The following is a 12589-nucleotide window of genomic DNA, read 5'->3' on the forward strand; positions in this document are numbered from 1 at the left end:
GCTCAGCGCACACACACACACACACACACACACACACATACGCACACGACACTGAGCTCCACCAGGATCTCCCCGGACACAGGCGGAGGCCGACCCGCACACCCACCCACACTCAATTAGCCACGTACGGCCCCTCAGGCAGTGAGACCCCCCCACCCCCCCCCCCCCCCCCACCCACCCACTCACTCGCTCACTCCTTAATTTATTCATTCACCCTCACCAACCCAGTCACCCGCTTACAGATTCACTCAGCTCCCACCCACCCACGCGCTCAACGCTCGATCATTTACCTGCACAATGACCCGCTACGCAGTCCCCTCACGCTCACGCGCGCATCACACTCAGTCTACGCCTTAACAATGCTTAGATGTTGCCGTTGTCTATGGTAACCAACATGTGTGCGTGCATAGGCGTTGCTTAAACTTGAACCTTAGTTGAACAGGATTCACACCATGTTCAAGGGTAAAAGGACACTTTTATTTCATCGGGGAAATACGCCTACAGCCTGCTGGTTGACAGCCACAGTTCAGTGTCCACATGTCCACACTACTGCCCCAAATACCACCAACATCTTGCTGTAGCCCAAGACAAACACATTCCCACTCAGGGTAACTGTGAGACTGTGGGGGCCAGCAATTATGGATTGTCGACTGAGGTGAAAGCATAATGACACACAACAGGACCAGATACACGAAAAAAAACTTTCCACATGCGCCCATTTCTCTTTAAGTCTACGATGAAAACACACTGAAGCTACAAATAGTTACATTCCCCCATTGTCCGCATTACAGCACAAGTCACTGTAGTCCTTGAAGGCTGTGGAAGTAATGTCTTATTAAAATCTGCAAGCCTAGAGAGTTACCTCGGTAAGCCAATGAGGGGTGCGTTCACCTTACAGCTACCTCTGTTTCCAGCCAAGCCATTTCTCACTCGCATGCCACTGGGATGTGTGCAAGTCACCACGCTTAGTTCCACCCATTACACTCCAGTATATATTGTGCTAATTTCACATTAAATGCAAACCATATTAGACTAACTTTGTACCTTTAAGGTAGCAAAACTGATGAAAGTTTGGAAGCGTTACATGCACTGCAGAAAATATGGATCCTCTCAGATAGGTTTAGTGATATAATTCGCAGCCATTCATTATGTGAGAAAAGTACCTTTCAGAAACCGGTGGCTTACTAGCATGTATTACATTTGCAGCGCTGAATTAAATTAACCCAGAACAGTCACAGAAAAGCGAGAGAACAATTATACAGGGAGAGAACTATCTGGGGAGACGGAGCAAATAGTCCCTTTTTCGACGTGTCAGTGAGGAAAAGTATTAATTAATTCCTAATTATCAACACAATTTAGACTGATGAGATTCCTGCCCTGCCATAACACCTTCATAACCAATCATTTGAAACCCTGGTGAGCGCTTGCCTGCAACTTTGTACACTTACTCACGTCTGCCAGAAATTCACGTATGCAACAAAACCAACAGCTGACACTCGCTAAGTGAAGTCAACCCCCAAATCAGAATTCAATTAGCAGCTCAGTCAAACCTAATTCACTGAGATGGCAGCTGGACTGGAAAAGAGTATGTGCTGTCAGCCTCCAAGACCTGGCTATTAATAACAGACATCAGAGCCCACTCTCTATCTACTGCATTGACATTGGCAATCAGATCACTATATTCCACTGTACTGATTAAACAAGAGACTAATTACATTCCATTGTGCTGATATTACAGGCCACTGAAATTATATTTAACTTGCATTGATGTAACTTGCACTGGTCACACATAATCTACTGTACTTCCATCCCAGAGTAGTTATTATATCCTGTGACACCAAAATACTGTATCAGACCAGTTACATTATGTTCTACTGCACTGCAATTATGGACCAGACCTTACGACAGAGAATGCAGACATGGCACACTTGATTGAACAGATGATTTCAGCAAATACTGGTTACATATGTCGAGTCACAGATACCAGCTGTCACCTGTCCTCGACAGGACTGTGTGACCGTGTGAATTTAGAGACTTTGGGAGAAACTGATTTGGGAGATATTCGGGAACAGCTATTCAGAGACAGTAATAAATTCCACTCTGAAATGTACCTGAAATGTACCACAGGCACAGGAGATATGGTAGGCACACATGCACAGGAAGTATTGCACTGACACTTCTACCTCCCAATTACAAGACCAGACTTTTTAATGAATTCGCAGAGGAGAGGATGATACAAGTTTTCTAGCTGCTTGGTATTATTTTATGAATATCTTCTGTTATTGAACCTGTTAATGTTTCATCTGCAAATTAAACATTGTTCATCAGTTTTACAGTGTGCCTTGTGTACAGAGTCACAAATTCTGAAGATTACCACATATGATAAAGGAGACGGGTAATCCCTAAACAATTACCGTATTCATATATAGCCTAAGAGTTATATCCAGTGTCCTGTGTTCTGTTCTGGTCAAGGGCGAAACAGCAATATGGACAACAAGCCATACGGGGAGTATTCAAATGATCTTTTGCATGATATACAGGTTTACGTTATTCAAATATCCATATATTGAGCAGAAGAGTAAATATTACACTACCCCTAGACTGTTACATAACATATCTGGACCAATAACCAGTCTAACCCCGTTATTATACTGCACTGATATTACAGCCTAAGCTCAACTAGGCTGAATAATAAAGACATAGCTGGGTCCATACATTATTTATCGTTATGCATATTGCAGTCTCTCTCAGTCATTATTTGCATATTACTGAACGTATATCCAGGCCACTGCTTCGCAGTCTTGACAGTGAATACCAGCCACCACTATTTTGCACATTATGCCAAACTGTACTATCCGTTTCGACACCCACCCCCTTCTCTCTCTATCTATCGCTCTCTTATTCAATCTCTCTCTCTCTCGCTCTCTCTCTCTCTCAAGTGCTGCCAGTCGGTACCGGCTCTTTCTCTTCCTTAAGCCCTTCTTTCCGCTCTTCCTTTTGCCACAGATCAAAGCACACGGGCTCTCGTGCCATCTTTCTCCCTTTCTTTCTGTCTCTCCCTCACCGTCTCCAGCTCTTTTTTCTTTCTCGGCCTTCTCCATCCCCCTCTCTCTTCTGAAGGCCAGATGGTCCTCCCAGCACGGCCTTGACCGTTTGCAGACTGTTAGCCTCCCTCGGTCCCTCGGTCGAAATTAAAATCCAAAGCACTTTATTGGCCTGACCATTTTCAGCTTGGCCCAGGAACCTTCGGAAGATTCCGAGTTTCTCAGGATAGCTGACGACCGACCCATCTCTCCAGGTGTCCCTCAAACGCCCTCTATGTTGGCAGGACATCTGAAGTGCATTACGCCAGCGATAACATAAAGAGCGGTAATGCAGAGAGAGTGAAATTAGCTCGGCATTCCTGCAGAAATCACCGCACTGCCATCACAGCAAATATCTCCTCACAGCACACCACGTTCACATGAACAATCACATCTACGCATGAAGCACACAGCAAGCGCACTCACATCACACAGCCATACAGCAATAGTTAATTCAGCACACAGCGAACACATCCTCACAGCAGAGATAACAAATAGGAAATGCCAACACATTGCAAGTGTATAGCTAGCCACTCACCCTGTGAACATGTAACACAACAACAGCGTACACACATTGCACAGTAATAATGCAAACAGCACAATTTTTGACAAACATCGCACAGAAACTGCATACAACCCCAGGCCTTGCATATACATTCCTTATAAGATGACAAAGTATGGTTCTGTTTGAAAATTAACAATCCCCCCCCAGCCCAGTCTCCCCATCTTTCCCCAAAGCAATCTGCCTCCACACTGTCTGTGGACAGAACAGAGATGTCCAGGATCCTGCCCCCCCCCCGCCTGCCAGTACTAAAGACAAGATACGGCAGTGTAACTTCCCAGACATGTACAGTAAATTGAGGAACTGTGTATGTGGAAACAGACCATAGGAACAGCTTTAACAATGCTGCATACTTGCATACTGCAAAATGTTTAGTTATCAACCTGAAACAAAACACCGTAATGACACAATGCAAAAAAAAAAAACTACAAAAAAAAAAACTACAAAAAAAAAATAAACTACTTTGGCTGTAAAACAAATGTAACTTTTTTATCCTTAGAAGTGCACAGCATCAAGTCCGCGTAAAGGCCTGTACTGCACACAGCGTAACAATAATAAGCGCAGAGAGAGCAGAGAGAGCGGCGAGCAGCGTCCCCCTGACGGGTTAGCCCGCCCGGCGGCCTCGCCGCTGCAGATGAGCGCTTCCGCCCAAGAGCGGGCGGAGGCAGGGTCGCGCCGCCTGACACGTCAGGGACGTCACCCGGCTCCGAGACGCCGTCTCATCGGTTTCGCATATCCCTCCCCGCCCCCGGGACCGCTACTGAACGAGGGATGAGCGAACGAAAGAGGACAGGAGGGGAAAGCAGTCGGTGCTTCAGCTACACATCGGCGTTGATGCTGCGTGACACGCGCATGCATTTACTCACACACAGAGAAACAGAGAGAGAGAGAGGGGGGGGGGGAGGAAGAGGAACCTCATTAGAAATTGTCTGAATTACATATATAATCCAAATTGTACAATGTTTTATTACAATTTGTAACTGCTCTTTTAAATCTTTGTAACCTATGCCTGAGCAATACAAGTGCTTGTACGTGCCATGCAAACAAAGCACGTTGAATTGAATTCAAGACTAGACCTGCATGAGAGAGCCAGAGAAAGAGAGGGATGATAAGGAATGGGGGACAGATATAAATGAAAACATGGATGGAAAGAGTAGGAGGGGAGAGAGAGTGGAGAGGGAGAGAGCAAGCGCGGAGGCGAGCGACGGAGAGGGGGAGTGATTGAACTGTAGAGCTCTGCTCATCAACAGATTGTCACCCATACACTCACAGTAGCATCAGCTCACCCCCCCCCACCCCCCCACCCAACAGCCCCCCGCCCACCTCCGTCCCCCCAGCCCAAATACCACATCCTGCCCCTGGCCTTCTCGTCACGCCCCGGCGACTAATCGCCTTCGACAGTCCGGCCCTATCGATGGCCGGGCGGCGCGGCGCGCTCCTTCTCTCTCCGATTCCCGCTGGCGCTGACGCTAACGCTACGCCGCGCTACCGCGGCGACGCACACCACAGTGCGCTGGAGGACCGCGGCCAGGGGAGCGCGAGGGAACGGACGCGTCCAGGGGCGCTCTGGCAGGCGCGCGGCGCTCCGCGCAATTACAGACACAGCGCAAAGAGGGAGGCAGCGGGTGCGGGGGGTTGGGGGTCAGGGGGTGGCTGGGGGTCGGGGGCTGGGGCGCTCATAGAGCGGCTACAGACGGGCGTTTGCTGACACCCCCGTGCGGCATTCTGAGAGGGGAGGGAGGTAATTGGGGGTGAGGGGTGGGGGTTGGTGGGGGGGCATAGGGGGTACAGCCGAGTGTGGGAGGAAACAGGAAATTGTGCTCTCCTCTCTACGCTACGCTCTGGAATGCGTGTGCATCTCTTTCTCTCTCTAGGCTTTCTATCTCCAATCTCTGGCATGTCAAAAAGGCAGTCCATTACATAACTCTTATGCATCAAAAAACAGCATAGATAACAATGAGCTGATAATGAAAATGTCAAAGTAATACATTTTTTTGAACTAATATTACTGATTAAAAGCAACACAGGATCTCAACCACCATATTATATAAAGAATATAAAGAAAAGAAAGAACTGAAACACCTTTACTGACTATTCTCCATCCCAGAAATATGTCTGGATCTTCTCCATCTATATTTTCAGATAAATCAAGCCCAACAAAAATGAGCATTACAATACAGATAAACTGCACAGGCTACTGTCAAAGCATTTACAGAGCACATAATTCATAATTAGACAAAACATTGAAGAAAAATGTAAAATGTCATTAAACAGAAATCTAAACCGAAATTGACACTGATACAGAAACACAGCACTGCACGATAGCTGCAAAAGGCTTAATTATGACACAGAAAAACGCCGAGCCAAATTCTCCTCTGTCTGGGCCCCTATCCCACTTCTTTATCTAACCGTTGTTGTTTTTTTTTACAGTTAAGACCCACTGTCCCTCAGGCTGCAGGGTGCATTTGCATATTTGCATATTATTCTGCTCCTCCGGCCCCTTTCTCCTAATTTGATACACGTTTTCAACATTTGCAGGAATGTCTGAGCATCCAGATCTACTCTATTCCTTCTCGAAGCAAAGGCTGTTGCGTGTTTGTGGCATAACAGATGCACAAGGAGGACGCAGAGATGATGAAGAGAACAGCAAATGATGTTTCCGCTTTGGGGACCGAAAGATTAATCGGAAAAAAAAATACCCGCCTTGGAAAAAGGCAGACGTGGAAACGCGGGCCATTAGTGGAAGTTTTAAAAGGACAGGGAGGATGTTTGCTTCCCTTTTCTCTCCCTCCAATCAGCGACACGTCTGCCTGTCGTCGGAGGAAGGCAGACGGCACCTCTCTCCTCCTCCTCCTCCTCCTCCTCTCCTCCTCATTATTCCGTCCCCTGCACAGAGGGCCGTAATTAGCGAGCAGCGGTGTTGCCAAACTGCTTACAAGGCAAACGCCGGAAGCGGCAGGGAGATGGGGGCTCTTCCGACGCTCCCGCTTCTCCCGCGGTCTGACACGGCTCCGTCAGAGCGCGCCCGATCTGAGCCGAGCGCTGCTGTCCGCGTAGCGCACCCCTCCCCAATTCTGTGTGCGAGTGTGTCACACTCAGATTCAAATGCACTGACACACCTGCACATCCGTCTGAGGCGTTCATAAAGCAGTCAATTAAACAAATGTCTGAATATTATTATTTGTGCTTTATTCTCCAACAATGGCAATAATATTACTAATGGCAGAAAATTGTACTTAACACATGATATGACAAAAATGTCAAAGCATACAAATTGGCTTTCCATATACAGGCTATATTCTCTCTCACACGCTCTCTCCGTTTCTCTCTCTCTCTCTGTCTCATTCCTCCACTTTAATGCCAGGGTGGCATCCCTCTCCACAGACCTCTCGTTGCCATGGCTACTCCATAGCAACAGCTGCTGGGCCCTTTGGGGGAGCCTGTTACCAAGACAACCAGGATTTCCACAGCCACTGTCTCAATCTCTTATCACACAGCAAATCACTGAAAAAACAGGGCGAGGAGACTCATTGATTTTAATGCTCCACTCCGAAATTTATATTCTGTTTCGATCCCAACTGCTTCTCAGAAGGAGTGAATTATAAGATTGTATTAGGACCTGCATGATTTCTCTATTGATGTATAAACTGTGCAGTAATGTCTTTCTAGGAGACAGAGCAACATCCACAGGAATATATTTGGGCTTTAATGATTAGCTGCTGGCATTTATCTTATAACCCTGATGAAGTTCCTGGCAGGGCACGGAGGAGGACCCAGCACAGGGGATAATATGTACGGCTGTCAGTACAATTTTAGGCTTCGCTGGCTTTGTTACTAAATTACAAATAAACACTTTGAACAATAAGTGACCCAGGCACTTACTGACAATCAACACTCAATGCATAGCATTTGGATGCAAATGTTTTAGTAATAAAGAAAGAGAGTGAGAGAGAGAGAGAATGAGAGACTACAAGATCACAGTGACTGATACAAAACCGAGAACTGCCTTGCTGACGCATAGACTGAGCGAGCAGAAGTAGGCCATGTTTTCTAAATTACATTTATAATGCATATCGCACATAATCTCATTATACACTGCCATAATATTCATTCGAGATTGTCGGCAGGGAAATTGCTACAGTCAAAAACCACTTTGAATGTGAATGAGAAGCAGGAGTGGCGGTACGAAGGGTTTGAAAGAAAGCCCATCAATCACGCCCGCCTCTCTCTTAGCGCTCGGACTGTCCAAGCGTCACACCAGCTGACAGGGCTATCACGGGAGTGTCACAGGCATGTCACAGGCATGTCACAGGAGTGTCACAGGCATGTCACAGGCATGTCACAGGCATGTCACGGGAGTGTCACAGGCATGTCACAGGAGTGTCACAGGCATGTCACAGGAGTGTCACAGGCATGTCACGGGAGTGTCACAGGCATGTCACAGGAGTGTCACAGGCATGTCACAGGAGTGTCACAGGCATGTCACAGGAGTGTCACAGGCATGTCACAGGCATGTCACAGGAGTGTCACAGGCATGTCACAGGAGTGTCACAGGAGTGTCACAGGCATGTCACAGGAGTGTCACAGGCATGTCACGGGAGTGTCACAGGCATGTCACGGGAGTGTCACAGGCATGTCACGGGAGTGTCACAGGCATGTCACAGGAGTGTCACAGGCGTGTCACGGGAGTGTCACAGGCGTGTCACGGGAGTGTCACAGGCATGTCACAGGAGTGTCACAGGCATGTCGCGGGAGTGTCACAGGCATGTCACAGGAGTGTCACAGGCATGTCACGGGAGTGTCACAGGCATGTCACAGGAGTGTCACAAGCATGTCACAGGAGTGTCACAGGCATGTCACAGGAGTGTCACAGGCATGTCACAGGCACGCCACTGAGACACGCACAGGCCTCGCCTGAGAGAAGGCCGCCACCTCTCATCAGATAAGGCTCTGAGAGAACGGACTGCAGTAACACAGGCGTGACCATAACCACTCAGAGTCACGCAGGGGGCGTGAAATATGGGCGGCAGGACGAACGCAATCCTCAATCCAACAAACAACCGTCGCGTCGATACAGACGAACCCGACCCGGCGTCAGGGAGACGAGGGTCCGCCCGGCGTCCGGTCACTCGCTTTTACGCTTTCACGCTTTCGCGTAATCGCTCGTGCACCCGGGGCAAAAATCTGCGAAAAATGAACGACTGCGAGAGATTTCCTGAAACACTGCAATTAAGGAATAAATCACTTCCCACGCATTAATCACAACAAACACAGGACTGACATATTACATTTACCGGGAAGTTTACTGCCCTTTCTAGGAAAAAAAACAGATTTAAATGGTAATCTCATCATAATGCAGTTATGAATTTATAACTCACTAAAAATTTGCCCGGGCTGGATAATTACTTCCAACCTGACAAAAACAGTCGATGTCGAGTTCCATAGTGACCTCATCGTGTAGCTGGGAGAAGCATGCTGTAAAAACATGCCACATGTTCACAGCGAATTATTCACACATGTGAAGAGACACAGACACACACACGCGCACTCACACACACACACACACACACAGTCTGGTGTTCTCAGGTTGCTGTGCATGTGTAATGAAACCATGTATGCTAATGTGTCTCGCATCTGCGGCAGAAAGGGACAAAATTGCACTGCCAATCAAAGATGTCAGCAATATCGCGGTGGGAAAAGATGCGGCCAAATGATTTAGCACTTCAAAATCCCTGAAAGGTTGTACTGGCAGAACAAGATGGAGGGAGGAAAACATGCAGTCCCCTCTCTTTTTTGCCCTGTTCTCTTCCCTGCTCTTCTCACTAGCTCTCTCCATCCTTCGTTCTTTTCACCCTCCATTCTATCTCATTCAGAAACAGAATAGTCGTCCGCATACAGTCCTTCTTTTTTCTCACCATCCCCATTGAAGCGCCGTCCTCCGGACAGACAGGACTGTAATGCGGCTCATTAGCGTGTACATTTGTCACTGTCCAAGATGAGGGAAGAGCTGGAGACAAGATGTCTAAAATTAGCAAAGAACCATCACACGTGTCATCATGGACAGATACAGTGCACTCGTAAACGTCCCCGGCATCTTCTGAAGCGACTTTCCTTTTTTTGTAACCCCAGTTCTATAAACAGAAGCACTACAAAACAGGCAAACATCCATTCTGTGAAGGGCTTTGAGCTCAGCTGACGTGTGCACCACACTGAGCTTCAGAGACCCGAGAGAGGTTCTGCTGGCGAGCCCAGTCAAACACAGAGAGACTGTATCAGACCACCACTTACCCCCTCTCCCATAAACAACTCATCACCTCTGCCACATGAGTCACAGTTTAGCTCCAGTTTAGCGCATAAATCCATAAAAAGAAGACAAGCCCATATATTATCTCACACACCTGCCACTCTCCCCCCCCACCCTCCAACATTCTCGATATGGAAACCTAAATAAATGCTAAAATTTTAAATGAGGAACGTACTTTAGGAACATGTTAGTGTGCAATCTAATATAATGGTAGGAAGCGGGTATTTTTGTTTGATTAAAATTACACATTCGTTCCATTATTTTGACAAATGTATATAATCCCATCAACATACTCTCATACTAATTTCTGTAGTGCAACATAATATATATTCCTTTAACATACTATCATACATCCTCCCCTTATAATAAGGATATTGTACATTTTTATTCCATTTCTATATATTCTGATGGATTTCCCCCAAAAGATTGTGATTATTACAAAATACGGAACAGTCAATCAGTGATTTTGACCAGGATGTTGGGGTTAAAATATGTGGAAGTGCCAGATGAGAAAATATGAAAGCGTTGGTAGGATAGGAGAAAATAGAGAGAAAAACGAAAAGAGAGAAAGGGAGAAGTGCAAGAATGGAATGCATGAGGGAGAAAGCAAAAATGAGAGGGAGAGAGCATGCTGTGCGTTCTCGATTTCTCACACGGCATTACCCATACAATACCCTGGAGCAGTTACATAAGAGAGAGCAAGAGTCAGAAAGACAGTGAAAGAGAAAGGGAGAGAGAAAGGGGGGAATGCAAAGATAGAGATAGACAGATAGATGGGTAAAGGGACAGAGAGAGAGAGAGAGAGAGAGAGAGAGACTGTTTCAATATCTCATTCTGTTTCTGTCTGTAAGGGCATGCCTGTGTGTACCTGAGTGTCTCAGTGTACGCGTGATACTGTCTCATTTTCACACTGATGTGCACATTATGTGCGGTCCTGAAGGGACCTGGAGCTGGCAGGAGCCAGTCTGTGCGACGCTCTCCGTGGAAAGGCGCAGGTGTGCGAGAGAGGAAGCGCGTGCCTTTGCCTGGGAGTGATTTAGCGGGAGGAAGGGTTTGTGTACGCAGCCCTATATACAACAGTGTCCGTTCCCCCCCCCCCTCTCCGTCCCCTTATTTCTCTCCCTATCTCTGAAGGCTGTCCCACTGTGGCACACCGGACTGCACAGCTCAGTGACTCCTCTTCCCTCTGAATTAATTAAAGCAATTTCTCTTCCCCTCTCCTGACAGCTCTCAACCAGCCCCCACAATCGCCCCCACCCCCCACCCCCTCCTTTTTCCCTGGTTGGGTGTCATTCTTTTTCACACCACCAGGTGGTGGTAGACATCTCACACACACCTTCAGAAGAAACATGGCGCTAGCGGGCCAACGCGTAAATGGGGACGTGGGGCACCCACACTTTTACTCACCCTCCTGCCGCTCTCCCTGTAGCTACGGCCTTAATATTGAACGCAGAATCCCCAGGTAATTACCCTTCTCTGCGGCAATCAGAAATCTATCAATGTAATGGATGAGGCAGCCAATGTAATTACAACCCCGCCCCCACTCCCCCCCCACCGCCCCCCCCCCCCCCCCACTGGCTTCTTACGCAATCTTTGGCTTGCTCCCTGCAGACTCCCTCCCTCTAAACAGGCAGGCCTCGGACAGCTGACTCCCAACCAACCCGGTGCTCTGAACGGCTCACTGGACCAGGAGGGGGGGGGGGGGGGGGCTGGATCATGCGGCCAGGGCTTCAGCTGCTCAGGCCAGGGGGGGTAGGGTTGCGGGGGTGGGGGTGGGGGGATGCTGCACAGCCTCACCCAGCTCTCAGCAGGGCTCAAACACCTTTGATATGCACCAGAGGCTCAGTTCCTTTGTACCTCCAAACGGCTGATCAAAAATCGGCTAGCCGACCGTTACCCCTACAGTTAAATGAAGAAGGGTTTAAACTGTCTCTCCATCAGTGCCTGGTTTCGCTGTTTAAATGGCGCCGTTGCAAAATGCCGGTAACACCTCCTGTACAGGCGTACAGCTGAGAACAAAAAAAAAAAAAAAAAACTCATCCGGGATTCACAACACGGCCTCCAGGGGCACCTTGGGGTCCCTGACAGGCATGAGGAATAAGCTCAGAATAATAAGGTATAACACACTAATGGAAAAAGAATCAAGCGCAGCACTATGGGTAACTTTTCCAAATATCTATTTCCTGAGAGCGCACATCGGTGCTGCCATACTTAACTAGGAGATGCTATGTTTTACAAAAAAACAGCCCCAGCAGTAAGGGTTTTCTTCATGTTGTTTTAATTCAATAATGCAACAGAATATGTGTTTCTCTCCTTGAGGTTTTATCGACATAATTAGTAAAAAGGGTTTTTTTTTCTTTCTGGTACACGCAGGTCCCATCTGAGGGGGGAAGGGCCAAGCGTATGTGCTCCTGTACGTCACTTTGATTGACAACCAACCTGTAGCCAGTAAAACGCTAAAAATAGCCCCACGTTTTCGATTCCCTCCGAGGAGTTTAAATGTTTAAACGTTCAAGCGGCCAATCCCACACGTGTCACTGTGGCCTCTGAAATATGAATATGAACCTATTTAAGATTCTGCTGACCGCAAGCTTTTCAGGGGCTCCACTTAAGGCTGCCAGGGAGAGAGAGAGAGAGAGA

General features: G+C 47.6%; 1 protein-coding gene across 10 annotated transcripts in view; it reads right to left on the reverse strand.

Moving 5' to 3' along the window:
* dlg4b (discs, large homolog 4b (Drosophila)) overlaps nucleotides 1-12589 on the reverse strand; it is a 126543-nt gene that overhangs the window by 24252 nt on the left and 89702 nt on the right. The gene's annotated exons all lie outside the window — the stretch shown is intronic.

The sequence above is a fragment of the Anguilla anguilla genome, chromosome 3 (genome assembly GCF_013347855.1).
Source record: "Anguilla anguilla isolate fAngAng1 chromosome 3, fAngAng1.pri, whole genome shotgun sequence".
Taxonomy (NCBI): domain Eukaryota; kingdom Metazoa; phylum Chordata; class Actinopteri; order Anguilliformes; family Anguillidae; genus Anguilla; species Anguilla anguilla.